The sequence below is a fragment of the Colias philodice genome, chromosome 27, assembly GCF_061535455.1.
Source record: "Colias philodice isolate Cphi_HAF_F1 chromosome 27, ilColPhil1 Martin Lab GWU primary, whole genome shotgun sequence".
NCBI lineage: Eukaryota > Metazoa > Arthropoda > Insecta > Lepidoptera > Pieridae > Colias > Colias philodice.
This window is the reverse complement of record NC_143112.1, coordinates 1,829,549-1,845,009: the sequence shown is the minus strand read 5'-3', so window position 1 is coordinate 1,845,009 and position 15,461 is coordinate 1,829,549. Positions and strand designations below refer to the sequence as shown.

The window sequence follows — 15,461 nt, the reverse complement described above, 5'->3', positions numbered from 1 at the left end:
TTAACGTTTTAAAAAAAGTCATTTTAGTATAGCTGGGTTTTTGATATACTGTTTCTCTTGCTATTTCGGTTAGAGTCCGCGCTGTCAGGCTGGCGGTAGTGGTTGCGTTTATTAGTGCACACAGGAAAATATCCGTAATTTAAAGTCATTTATTAACGCGTAATTTTTAATCTTTTGCCTTTAGATAGATTACTTGGAAAGTGCGATTATTTTCAATATTATCTAAGAGACAATGAATAGCTTCTTTATATCGAAATATTGGTTTTTGATGGAATGGAAAGTAGGTTAATAATAATATTTTGGTAGATATGAATAACTTTGGGTGTTATTTGAAACTAATTTACTACCTATCTACTATCTTATTTTACGAATGTTCTAACTTCTAAGAGTAAAGATATAAATATGCCTTAAAGACCAATTTTCTCATCACTATATAAATAGTTAAAATATAGCTAAAGATAAAATTTCATTAGGTATGTAGGTAACCTGGTCACGGAAGAATTCTACCATACCCGTGGCCCCGTTGATGCGGCTTGACGGAACACAGTGGGGTTTTGGTCGGTAGGAATCCGACATAACCCACGGCCCCTTCCCCGGAGGCCGTGGGTATCTATGCAAGATTTCCCCACTTAAAAAAAAAAAGGTATGTAGGTAACCTACCTATATTTACTTAGGTAAAGAAAGAAGAAAAATAAGGATAAGCAACTACCTAGGTACCTACTTGTATGACAGTAGATATATTATATTACCTACATATTTAATAAATTTTGTTAATAGGTACGTAGTGTAATGCGTGTTTTTTTTATAATTAAAACATTTCACCCGAACTATAAATAGCTAAATATTGACGAAGAAACTTCCAAGTTAGCAATTATACCACCACAATGTTACACCCATTCCTGATATATTACAGACAGATAAAATATTAGCTTATAAAGTGGCCAGAAACTACCCTAGTTATTTATAAGGGGTGGGATGTAGGCGTGGTGGGGCCACGCCCCTTAGGGGTAACTTACCCCTAACTTAAACATGAATTGCTTGCAGAGAATTTGAGATTCTTATCAAGATACTATAGTACTTGTGGTTTTTTTTATGTTGAAAAAGATTGCAAATATCTAATAGGTGTATAAAATTCTCTTGTCGCTGTGTTTATGGTAAAACTGCGAAACGGCTTGACCGATTCTCATGAAATTTTGTGAGCATATCGGGTGGGTCTGATAATCGAACATCTATTTTTTATACCCATCTGTAGGTACTTCTATACTGATATTATAAATCTGAAGAGTTTGTTTGTTTGAACGCGCTAATCTCAAGAACTATTGGTCTGACTGGAAACATTCTTTCGGTGTTAGATGGCCCATTTATCGAGGAAGGCTATAGGCTATAATTATATCATCACGCTAAGACCATTAGCAGCGGAACCACGCGGCGCGGGTGAAACCGCGGAGCGCAGCTAGTAAGTGACTTATCACTTTTAAGTAAGGCAGAAGTCAGAACAACGTTTGTCAGGCAGTAGGTACTAGGTAGATGGTATAACATAATTTATATTGCGAATGATTTTTCAATAAAATTATCTAAATTATAAATGATAAAACTTTTGAACGGAAGTGGTCGATTATGATTGATTTATCTTTGTTAATGATAAGTCGTATTAGATACCTGAAGAAAATACACCTGTATTATAACTATTATATATTTACTAGCGGTCCGCCCCGGCTTCGCCCGTGGTACATATGAAAAATAGATGTTAGCCGATTCTCAGACCTACCCAATATGCTTACCAAATTTCAGAGGAATCGGTCAAGCCGTTTCGGAGGAGTATGCAGACTAACATTGTGACACGAGAATTTTATATATAAGACTAGCGGTCCGCCCCGGCTTCGCCCGTGGTACATATGAAAAATAGATGTTGGCCGATTCTCAGACTTACCCGATATGCACAGAAAATTTCATGAGAATCGGTCCACCCGTTTCGGAGGAGTATGCAGACTAACATTGTGACACGAGAATTTTATTTAAAAGATTTCGTTAATTTGCGTTTGTAATTAAGAAAGTAAAGAATTCCGCAAATAATTATTAATTAACAGTTAGTATAGGTAGGTAGCCTAATCTTTAATTACTTCTGTATTATTATCGTACTAGATTTCAGTCCGCGGCTACAAATAGGTACATTGAAAACGAAATTTTCCTGAAGCATCTGAAGATCTTCTGTTCTACAAAAAAGTCTCTTGTCACAGTGTCTGTAACATACCCAAGTCCTCCATAACGGCTTAACCGATTTTAATGAATTTTTGTATACGTCTAGTTACATAAAAAATAAAACCCATACACAATATTAGGTAGTGATCAAACAATTATAGAATATGAATGTATGTTTATCATAAATTTTTAATCTACGGTTAACATAAGATATGTTATCTATGTAGGTGGCTATCGGCCTACCGGACACAACTATTTTTTTATCAACTTTATAAAAAATTTTTTTACTCAAAAAAGAACATTCCTAGTCTGTATATTTGACAAGGTTATTGTAGGAATAATGTGGATATATACATAGGCTACTGATAAAGGAATTTAAAAAATCAGTCAAGTATAGGGACAAACAAACGCAAAAGCTATGTTAAATTAGTACACTTATTAACAAAAAAACAGCATAAATACTGCATTAGGTTGGTAGATGGTAGCTATGTTCGTTTATCTATACTAATATTATAAAGAGGAAAGGTTTGTATGTATGTATGTATGTATGGTTTTCACGCATAAACTACTGGACCGATTTTGATGAAATTTGGCACAGATAATCTTTAGACCCTGAGAAAGAACATAGACTAACTTTTATTGCGAAATATGTACCACGGGCGAAGCCGGGGCGGACCGCTAGTCTATAAATATAATAATATATTTCAAGACAATTTTCACACACGGCACGATCTGATCCCATATAGGTACCTAGGTACTAAGCTTTCGCTTGTGTTATGGAAACCAGATGGCTGATAAACATACATAGATATATAATTTTAAATAAATACTTATACATATAGATAATATTTCTATGTTCAAAACATCTATGTTCATCACATAAATATTTGCCCCGGGTTGGAATAGAACCCACGACGTCTGGCTTGGAAGGCAGGGGCACTACCAACCAGTCAAATTTTTATGTAGTACAGATTTATATTTAACTAGCCGCTCCGCGCGGTTTCACCCCCTTGGCTCCTCTCCTGTTGGTCGTAGCGTGATGGTATATAGCCTATAGCCTTCCTCGATAAATGAGCTATCTAACACCGAAAGAATTTTTCAAATCACACCAGTAGTTCCCGAGATTAGCGCGTTCAAACAAACAAACAAACAAACTCTTCAGCTTTATAATATTAGTATAGATTTGAATGCATTTTCTATGCGTATGGAAAACCTGAATTAAACAGAAGCTACTGTTATTTAAATAGCATGTTTTGGTATAAAATTCATATAAACAAGTGTTTAAAGCAAGTGCCTACAAACACTAAGCTTTTTTTAGTTTTGGCTGATGCATTTTTGTATCGTGCTCCCCGAATTTCATTATTTTGAGGTGTCTAATCGATGAAGGGTAGTGACATTTCACAGTTTAGTTTTTAGTACAAAAATATAACCTTAAAAAAATAATTTTCATTCTCGATTTTCACAAAAACTACGCATTTTCGTAGAAAAAGAAAAGCAGTTTATTAGCTCCGTCACGCTGGAACCCGCTTTAAAAAAAACCTTACTTTTTTTCAGCCTATTTTACCTACAAACGATGCTAATAAATGTAGTATAGGTCAATTTTTTGTAGTCTTATTAGTTACTTAGAAAACATCATTGATATCGTTCGAAGTAAAAAATATAAATAATAGCGTGTTGATTAGTTTTGGAATGGGTTCCAAATTGATTGTAGTTTATTGTAGTGGCAAGAAAATTCTTTATTTGCGTTGTTTTATCTCAAATTATTGCAAGAAGGTCACAATAACAAGATTTTAAAAAATAAATAACACTTGTTCAAAAACTACAAACGATGCCAATAAATGTAGTATAGGTCAATTTTTTGTAGTCTTATTAGTTACTTAGAAAACATCATTGATATCGTTCGAAGTAAAAAATATAAATAATAGCGTGTTGATTAGTTTTGGAATGGGTTCCAAATTGATTGTAGTTTATTGTAGTGGCAAGAAAATTCTTTATTTGCGTTGTTTTATCTCAAATTATTGCAAGAAGGTCACAATAACAAGATTTTAAAAAATAAATAACACTTGTTCAAAAACTACAAACGATGCCAATAAATGTAGTATAGGTCAATTTTTTGTAGTCTTATTAGTTACTTAGAAAACATCATTGATATCGTTCGAAGTAAAAAATATAAATATGTAATAGCGTGTTGATTAGTTTTGGAATGGGTTCCAAATTGATTGTAGTTTATTGTAGTGGCAAGAAAATTCTTTATTTGCGTTGTTTTATCTCAAATTATTGCAAGAAGGTCACAATAACAAGATTTTAAAAAATAAATAACACTTGTTCAAAAACTACAAACGATGCCAATAAATGTAGTATAGGTCAATTTTTTGTAGTCTTATTAGTTACTTAGAAAACATCATTGATATCGTTCGAAGTAAAAAATATAAATAATAGCGTGTTGATTAGTTTTGGAATGGGTTCCAAATTGATTGTAGTTTATTGTAGTGGCAAGAAAATTCTTTATTTGCGTTGTTTTATCTCAAATTATTGCAAGAGGTACCTCTCGAACAGAGGTCTATCTGTAATCTGTGATCCGTCCTCCCACAGATAGATTGGTTTTTGAGATTGCAATTTCGATCCACGGATTGTTTATTGGCACACTTAACTTAAAATCCGGATCACATTTTCGATCGAAAATCTGCAGATATTAGATTGGATTGAATATTAATTTCGGCCGTAAGTAACTAATAAGACTACAACAAATTGACCTATACTACATTCATCAGCATCGTTTGTAGATAAAAATAAATAAAAAAGAAATATTTTTTTGCTCTTGAATCACTATAAACGCAGTATAAGGCTTTCGATGAACCAATTTTTAGTCTTCAAAAAGCTCTACAGTTTATAAAATCGTTTGTAGTATACGATCCTTCAACTGTATCGTAGCTGTTGTTAAAAATACTAACAATTACTCTCTGATTATTGATTAACAATTTTCAATTATCAAAAAGTTTTACACTTTCAGAAATTATAATTAAAAATTCAACTCATTTGCAGCTCAAGTTTTCAATACTTACGAAAGTCCGTGTATAGTTGGCTGTCATTATTTTTTAATACGAAAAACAGCACATACTTGTAAGTCCAACGATTTTGAATTTATATTTTGAGGTATAATCGATGCTACATTTACTGTAGGCACTATAGTAACTGTAAACTTGTGTACGCACGCTTATATTTAATCGGTAATGTCCATATACATATAAAGGTATGCTGTCGGAAGACAAACTGTGAAACTACGAACGATTTCCTTTTCTATTTTCTAACGTCTTAAAATGTATCACTCTATCAAACACTAAGTAGATATTTTATTCATTCGCACTTATAATCAGTAATAAGCAAGACATACAAATATAAAGGTACTGTGACAATTGTTCATATCGTTTGTAGTTTTTATGCCAGTGTCATTTTATTATACCACTACAATTTGGCTAGTTTTATCTGATTTTTCTTGAAGTTATTTTAGAGGATAAATTATTTTACCAGTACTACAATAAACGATAAATGACAATATTAATTCCAATTTTTTTATATTGCACTATTTTGAGTTTTTTTTCGTTTCGGATGGAATTTATCCATTATTTCATTTTAATTACTTTTGTCGTCTCAGCAGTTTCGGATTATTAAGTGACTTTGTAACATTGAACAGCAAACTACTGAACATTAAAGATATCCAACTCTTTTTTTTTAACATATATCATGTGCAATTTAATGTACACTAAATTACGAAACTCCCACACGCATACACAAACACGCACGTGTGCGAAGATGTATGTATGAACATGAATATTTTTTTTCTAAAACTACAAACGACACGAAATCCAAGGCTCATAATTGTTTTGAATATATTAACTTATTGAACACTAATTTTTTTGTTTTTTATTGCTTACAGGGGTTCAGCAGCCACTACAAACATATGAGTTTAGCTACAATCAACTACATTGTTTGTAGTTTTTGAACAAGTGTTATTTATTTTTTAAAATCTCGTTATTGTGACCTTCTTACAATAATTTGAGATGAAACAACGCAAATAAAAAATTTTCTTGCCACTACAATAAACTACAATCAATTTGGAACCCATTCCAAAACAAATCAACACGCTATTATTTATATTTTTTACTTCGAACGATATCAATGATGTTTTCTAAGTAACTAATAAGACTACAAAAAATTGACCTATACTACATTTATTGGCATCGTTTGTAGTTTATGAACAAGTGTTATTTATTTTTTAAAATCTTGTAATTGTGACCTTCTTGCAATAATTTGAGATAAAACAACGCAAATAAAGAATTTTCTTGCCACTACAATAAACTACAATCAATTTGGAACCCATTCCAAAACTAATCAACACGCTATTATTTATATTTTTTACTTCGAACGATATCAATGATGTTTTCTAAGTAACTAATAAGACTACAAAAAATTGACCTATACTACATTTATTGGCATCGTTTGTAGTTTTTGAACAAGTGTTATTTATTTTTTAAAATCTTGTTATTGTGACCTTCTTGCAATAATTTGAGATAAAACAACGCAAATAAAGAATTTTCTTGCCACTACAATAAACTACAATCAATTTGGAACCCATTCCAAAACTAATCAACACGCTATTATTTATATTTTTTACTTCGAACGATATCAATGATGTTTTCTAAGTAACTTATAAGACTACAAAAAATTGACCTATACTACATTTATTGGCATCGTTTGTAGTCTTTGAACAAGTGTTATTTATTTTTTAAAATCTTGTTATTGTGACCTTCTTGCAATAATTTGAGATAAAACAACGCAAATAAAGAATTTTCTTGCCACTACAATAAACTACAATCAATTTGGAACCCATTCCAAAACTAATCAACACGCTATTACATATTTATATTTTTTACTTCGAACGATATCAATGATGTTTTCTAAGTAACTAATAAGACTACAAAAAATTGACCTATACTACATTTATTGGCATCGTTTGTAGTTTTTGAACAAGTGTTATTTATTTTTTAAAACTTGTTATTGTGACCTTCTTGCAATAATTTGAGATAAAACAACGCAAATAAAGAATTTTCTTGCCACTACAATAAACTACAATCAATTTGGAACCCATTCCAAAACTAATCAACACGCTATTATTTATATTTTTTACTTCGAACGATATCAATGATGTTTTCTAAGTAACTAATAAGACTACAAAAAATTGACCTATACTACATTTATTGGCATCGTTTGTAGTTTTTGAACAAGTGTTATTTATTTTTTAAAATCTTGTTATTGTGACCTTCTTGCAATAATTTGAGATAAAACAACGCAAATAAAGAATTTTCTTGCCACTACAATAAACTACAATCAATTTGGAACCCATTCCAAAACTAATCAACACGCTATTATTTATATTTTTTACTTCGAACGATATCAATGATGTTTTCTAAGTAACTAATAAGACTACAAAAAATTGACCTATACTACATTTATTAGCATCGTTTGTAGGTAAAATAGGCTGAAAAAAGTAAGGTTTTTTTTAAAGCGGGTTCCAGCGTGACGGAGCTCAGTTTATTGCCGTGAAAAGTCACTATACCCGCTATCGATTAGACACCTCAAAATAATGAAATTCAGGGACCACGTTTCAAAAATTTAACCTTAGTTTTTTTTAATAATCAAAAACACATGAAAACAACTTCGAGAAAAACAATTCTTTAAAAATCTTGGCTTCTGAATTATCATTATCTAAATAAGTTTACCGACAACCTCAAATGTTGCGACTTGCGACTCAAATATAAAAAGTTGTTTTTATTTATTTTATAAACACGGCTCACTGCAGTCACCGCTATTATACAATTGAGATGAAATATTACACTATTCATATTAGTGTCTCTATAACTAAAAAAATGAAAAACGATTTTTTTACCTGTATCTAGGTAGTGTTATATGTTTTTAATAGGCACGTATCACTATCACAGATAACTACATAGTATAAAACAAAGTCGCTTTCGTTGTCCCTATGTCCCTATGTATGCTTAAATCTTTAAAACTACGCAACAAATTTTGAAGCGGTTTTTTTAAATAGATAGAGTGATTCAAGAGGAAAGTTTTAGTATATAATTTCTTAGGTTTTAGACAAAGCGGGCGAAGCCGCGAGCGGAAAGCTAGTAAGCAATAAGCATACGCGGACGGCTAGGTAGGCACTTTGTTTTATGTTAGGTATGTAGTGATTAATGGTATCAATATAGTATGGCTATCAATATTGAAATATTGTACCTAGATCAAATTGTTTATTCGAAAAGGTTTAAAATTTTAACACAAATGCTAGCATAACGATGATAATCCGTCGAAACTATTTCCATTTTATTCTTTACTAGCTTTCCGCCCGCGGCTTCGCCCGCGTTTTCAGAGAAAAACCCGTTCCCGTAGGATTTCCGGGATAAAACCTATCCTATGTCCTTTCTCGGGTATCAAAATATATCTATACCAAATTTCATGCAAATTGGTTCAGTAGTTTAGGCGTGATTGAGTAACAGACAGACAGACAGAGTTACTTTCGCATTTATAATATTAGTATGGATTTTCATATTTTCTATTCAACACTTTTAACTAACATTCCTAACAGAATTTTCCGTCCGTAAATATTTTTAATTGTGTAAAGTACTCATAACTAGGATATTGTATGATTTATTAGAGCCCCCGCAGACCACAGACTTTTTATCGGCCGATAGTTTAGTCGGGTTGGCCTGCTAGTACGCACACCGAGCCAACTAAACAGTTCAGTCGGTTATGAGTGCGCAAACTATCCAACAGTCTGCCGACTATTTGCTAGTTTCTAACCAACTGTTGAAAAGAGTGGTCACACCGCACAATGAAAATTAATAAAACATTGTATAGAATTGTTATTATTGCTCTCATACACCGGAGGAGGAAAATTAAAAAGAGAGCCCGAGAGTATTGGGTGCATCCTATCTTTAGTGATAGATTAAAATGGAAAATTTTACACTATGCATTCCAAATTTCTCCATTACCCGAAAAAATTTTCGCCTTTTATCGAATGAGCATAACTAGCTTCAACCAACTTGTCAAATACAGAGTACCTTCTCTTTTAAGTCTTTCTTATAAAGTGGAGGGCGTTTTTCGACTTCCTCGATCAAAGTTACGATCGAAAATTCCGAAATAAGCGACTGAGAATTGAGCGACGCCATTTTACAAAACATGCGCGGCCGACCATTCGCTGTCAGAGCCCCCGCAGACCACAGACTTTTTATCGGCCGATAGTTTAGTCGGGTTGGCCTGCTAGTACGCACACCGAGCCAACTAAACAGTTCAGTCGGTTATGAGTGCGCAAACTATCCAACAGTCTGCCGACTATTTGCTAGTTTCTAACCAACTGTTGAAAAGAGTGGTCACACCGCACAATGAAAATTAATAAAACATTGTATAGAATTGTTATTATTGCTCTCATACACCGGAGGAGGAAAATTAAAAAGAGAGCCCGAGAGTATTGGGTGCATCCTATCTTTAGTGATAGATTAAAATGGAAAATTTTACACTATGCATTCCAAATTACTCCATTACCCGAAAAAATTTTCGCCTTTTATCGAATGAGCATAACTAGCTTCAACCAACTTGTCAAATACAGAGTACCTACTCTTTTAAGTCTTTCTTATAAAGTGGAGGGCGTTTTTCGACTTCCTCGATCAAAGTAAGGGCGCGTTCCCACTATGTCGTAACGACTAATTTATCGTTCGACGACTGTCGTCTTTACCTGTTCCCATTATAACGATTGTTTGTCGTCAACATTTTTTATCGTTTAGCGACTGTCGTATCTAGCTGTTCCCATTGGATCACGACGACATTTTATCGTTTCCTGGCAGTCGCTTTGTCGTTTACACATCATCAGCAAGCTACAAATCTAGTCGCCTCTGCGTTCGCTTGGTGATTACTAGTGCGTTTACTCTCCTGAGTTTAATGGACGTCATAGAGTTGCCGTCCACGATTTTTTATCGTTTTACGACTGTCGTGCTTGCCGTTCCCACTGTCACGACAAAGTGTCGTCACTGCAAAAACTGTCGTAGACGACAGTAAATTGTGTCGTTCTAAATGTGAACACCTCCATTTAAACATATAAGCCACGACACTTAAAACTACACGATTATCTGTCGTCACGACACGGTGGGAACGCGCCCTTACGATCGAAAATTCCGAAATAAGCGACTGAGAATTGAGCGACGCCATTTTACAAAACATGCGCGGCCGACCATTCGCTGTCAAAGCTCGGAGCGAACTGAACTATTGGCCTAGTCGGCCGACTAAAAAATCGTCGTGTTTGCGCGTGTGGTAGGGAGCCAATACTGATTATACAGTCGGCCGATAGTTTGCCGACAGTATAGTTTGAATTGAATCGGGAAGCCCATCAAACTTGTTTATCGGCCGATACCTAATCGTCATAGTGTGCGCATTTGCTTATATCTGCGTACTGATTAAGAGCCCGACCAAACTATCTGCCGATAAAAAGTCTGTGGTCTGCGGGGGCTCTCAAAGCTCGGAGCGAACTGAACTATTGGCCTAGTCGGCCGACTAAAAAATCGTCGTGTTTGCGCGTGTGGTAGGGAGCCAATACTGATTATACAGTCGGCCGATAGTTTGCCGACAGTATAGTTTGAGAGCCCCCGCAGACCACAGACTTTTTATCGGCCGATAGTTTAGTCGGGTTGGCCTGCTAGTACGCACACCGAGCCAACTAAACAGTTCAGTCGGTTATGAGTGCGCAAACTATCCAACAGTCTGCCGACTATTTGCTAGTTTCTAACCAACTGTTGAAAAGAGTGGTCACACCGCACAATGAAAATTAATAAAACATTGTATAGAATTGTTATTATTGCTCTCATACACCGGAGGAGGAAAATTAAAAAGAGAGCCCGAGAGTATTGGGTGCATCCTATCTTTAGTGATAGATTAAAATGGAAAATTTTACACTATGCATTCCAAATTACTCCATTACCCGAAAAAATTTTCGCCTTTTATCGAATGAGCATAACTAGCTTCAACCAACTTGTCAAATACAGAGTACCTACTCTTTTAAGTCTTTCTTATAAAGTGGAGGGCGTTTTTCGACTTCCTCGATCAAAGTTACGATCGAAAATTCCGAAATAAGCGACTGAGAATTGAGCGACGCCATTTTACAAAACATGCGCGGCCGACCATTCGCTGTCAAAGCTCGGAGCGAACTGAACTATTGGCCTAGTCGGCCGACTAAAAAATCGTCGTGTTTGCGCGTGTGGTAGGGAGCCAATACTGATTATACAGTCGGCCGATAGTTTGCCGACAGTATAGTTTGAATTGAATCGGGAAGCCCATCAAACTTGTTTATCGGCCGATACCTAATCGTCATAGTGTGCGCATTTGCTTATATCTGCGTACTGATTAAGAGCCCGACCAAACTATCTGCCGATAAAAAGTCTGTGGTCTGCGGGGGCTCTGAATTGAATCGGGAAGCCCATCAAACTTGTTTATCGGCCGATACCTAATCGTCATAGTGTGCGCATTTGCTTATATCTGCGTACTGATTAAGAGCCCGACCAAACTATCTGCCGATAAAAAGTCTGTGGTCTGCGGGGGCTCTTATCGAATCAAAAAATTAGTTCGCGAATCATGGTTCATAAATTGACAATATTATTTTTAGATCTTAAAAAATTCTATAGGTAGGTAGGTTGTATAAATGTATAGGTAGGTATTTCTATACCTAGATATTTTTTTTTAATTTTATATCTAGGTTTAATTACTGTAATATACAATGCTCATATACCTACCTAGGTAGGTATATGAATCTAAGTAGGTACTTAGATTATATTTTTTAAACTGATAGCCGATAGACTATCTACCTATTGTGCCTATGCAAATAAATTAGGTACCTAGTTATCTACCTAAAGCTAGCTTACTTACAAATATCTACCTTTTAGGTATAACCTACTGATTTGTATAGATACTTTTATCAATTACTGTACCTACCTATACATTTAATATGGTTAATAATTTGTATTTATTATTACACGCTTTATATTAGCTTCACCTGTATGTTTGTAACCGACTTCTTTGGGCGCGATTTTGACCCACTTTAAACGGCCAGATTTCGTTCAAACTTTGTAGATTTATTGAGGACCGATGACAATACACTAATTTGATACTTAAAAATTTTCTATTTTTTAGTTCGGTTTAATGTAAAAAGCGTGTTTTTTAGTTTTTTTAAACTATTATTATTATCTTAAAGTATAATACCGAATCATTGCACAGAGCGCACGCAGTAGGTACCTACCTAGTAAAAGTTCATAATATTAAATTGGTAGGTACCTACCAGGGATGTAACGGAGGTAGTTTTATCGGAACCGAAATCGGAATCGGAGTTTTCAAATTTGGTTTATCGGAATCGGAATCGAAATCGGAGGCAGGGTCAGTTTGTTTAAAGACAAATAAAACATGATTTATAGTCAATTCTTTTCATTTTTATTTTTTATTATAAAATAAAAAACAACTGTGAAAAAAAATTGGCATAATTCCAAATGAACAAAAGATAAAATTAATGAATTTAAAGTTTAATTAAAATTAAAACCCAAAGTAGCGTGTTACATTTGGTGACATTACAATAAATGAACAATAGCTAAAGCAAATTAAATCAAAATGGACTCCAAAAGTAATGTATTGTACTTTATGAACAAACGCTTTGATGCTTTGTAACAACTAACAAGTGAAAAAATAATTGATGATAGAGTGCACGTAGTGGGGGTCGGGGGATTCCCCGCGCGACATGTATGAACCTGATCGGTACAGGCCGTCGCGCGCTGCCCGCTTTGTTTCGTTCGACCTCCGATTAACATCCGATACAAAAGTATCGGAACCGAAGTCGGAACCGAAAGTGTAATAATAATCGGAAGTTCCGACTTAACGGAACCGGAATCGAAGCTCCGTTACATCTCTGGTACCTACCTACCTACTATATGGATAGATTACATGCACACTAACTGTAAAATAATAATTTGTAACCTATGCAATATAATATAATTTATACGAATATTATAAAGTCGTAAATTGTATGTGTTTACGAGGTGTTTCTAAATGACTTTTGGTATGGAAACCAATCACTAGGCTATCTTGGAAATTACGCGCGCGTCGGCTATTTGAATATCGAATAGAACATTTCCTTTTTTTTTTCTTTTCTTTATGGTTAGATTATTATAAAAAATATTGTTACACGATTTTAAAGATATAAAGTAAATAAATTGAATAAAATCACGTTTATTATTTGCTATAAAAATAATATACATATCTAAGAATGGATGCAAATAGATAAATAGGTAAATAGGTAAGTAATATTCTTTGTTAAAATTGTTTTCCATAAAGCTCAGCTTAAATAGAGATGTAAATTTGACATTTAAAATATACATTTGGACACAAAGATGACAGATGTGTTCTTTTAGTTCCAGATACAACTAGTTCAATCTAGACCTACTTCATACTTGTGTTAAATATCTAGATTCTAGATAATCGTATTATTACTAAATTCCACTTGTTATTTCGTATCCAACAAACGTGTTAAATTAATAGTTAAATAATTATAATGTTATGCATTAATAGAGGTTAATGCAGTAATAAATCATGCGGCTATAATATAGGCCTAGGTTAGCGAACGTCAGGCCGCAAGCGGGTATGTAGAAAATCTTATGGGCAGATGATATTGTTTAGTAATATTATTTATGTTTATATAATCGTGTCTATGGTCAAATAAGGGTCAATGAACTGTTTGACAACCTGTCCATTCCAAAACACGAAGAAGAAGTGAAACAACAATCGATATTTTCATAATTTTTTGCGCTTTCAACACTTACCTTCACCACCAAAATCCAAAACCAACACGTCGCACTAAAATAAAACTTATTCACTTCAAAATAAGCGATCGACCACTCACGAGCACGCCACAAATATGACGTTCCTATAAAAATTATCTTATCGCAAAAGACGCACTTATCCAAAATTTCCTAATTACACCGTCCTTGATTGTATTCGCCGCGAATCGAACTGTCAAATAACTTTTTTTTTTTAATCTATGTGTAAATTCGTTGTCAATACGGGCCGAAGCTGTAATGCGCGGGATACACGGTTCAAAATGTAAAATAGTTCTATTGTATTGTTGCGTCGACACTAACGCGCCGCGGCCGGGGCGAGACTGCCGCGCGTCGTCGCCCCTTGCCTCTCCGCCCCACCCTTATTCCACCGCAATTTTTCAGGTAACAAGGAAAGAAGCGATAACGACTGTTTATTATCTATTTGACGACAGTTTTCTGTTACCTGAGACGAAATTAGTAGTTAAGATGTGGGTGTAAAGAGGCGTGATTGAGGTAGGTGGTCGTTTAGTTTTGCGCTTCCACTGCGACGGGCGCGTGCTGTTTTTAGAAGCAATTACCTATATTTATTGCCTAGAAAGTATTTTTAATACAATCGCGTATACGGATGGCTCCCGATAAATATTGTTATTTACATTTATAGGTTTGCGTAAAAGCGTTTAAGTGGCTTAATAAATAAGAAGAAAAATATTGGTATAAAATAGGTATATTGTAATTCCGATTTAAATAAATTATAATGAAAATTATGCAGAAAAATATATTGTACCTTCTAGTTCTACTGTAGGTATTCCAAGAACTGTGCCTACACAGTAAATTACCTATAATTTACTTACAAAGTTGTTTTTACAAATAACGCTGCTTGTAATATAGGTAATTATTTATTAACCGACAGCGCGAAAAGGAGCATAATTGCATCTTGTATAATATTGTTAAAACAATTTTTTCGTTTTCAGGTTCCCAGAAGTTTACCTATAGGTATATTTATGTATCTAACAACTGATTAAATGGCATACAAAATGGTAAACAAAACCTTACAATAAATACCAAAAAAACTGAAATAGCATTGTAGTCCATTGAATGAGTCCCTCCAAGGGGGGTCTAGAGTGCGTGAGTTAGTAACGTAAGATGTTTCTTCGGAAACATGTCAAGAGTCCCTAGGTAATAAACATACTAAAACCCCGGGCCACTAGGAGGAGCCCCGGAGTGGGGGGAGGGGGGAAATGGGTTCATTTTTTCATTTTTCGCTTAAATCTCAAAAACGGTACATGTTAGAGAAAAACTTTCAAGGAAAAGTTGAAAGGCCATGAAATTATCTACAAGTTGTACCTAAATCATTTTTTCCTA

The 15,461-nt window shown here is 34.3% G+C and overlaps 1 protein-coding gene across 1 annotated transcript in view; it reads right to left on the bottom strand.

Moving 5' to 3' along the window:
- LOC149476509 (uncharacterized) overlaps positions 1-14,451 on the bottom strand; it is a 68,280-nt gene extending 53,829 nt beyond the window's left edge. The window contains exon 1 of the mRNA XM_089711791.1: positions 14,103-14,451. The gene's annotated coding sequence lies outside the window, so the exon portion shown is untranslated. The remainder of the gene's footprint in view (positions 1-14,102) is intronic.
- Positions 14,452-15,461: the final 1,010 nt, after the last annotated feature.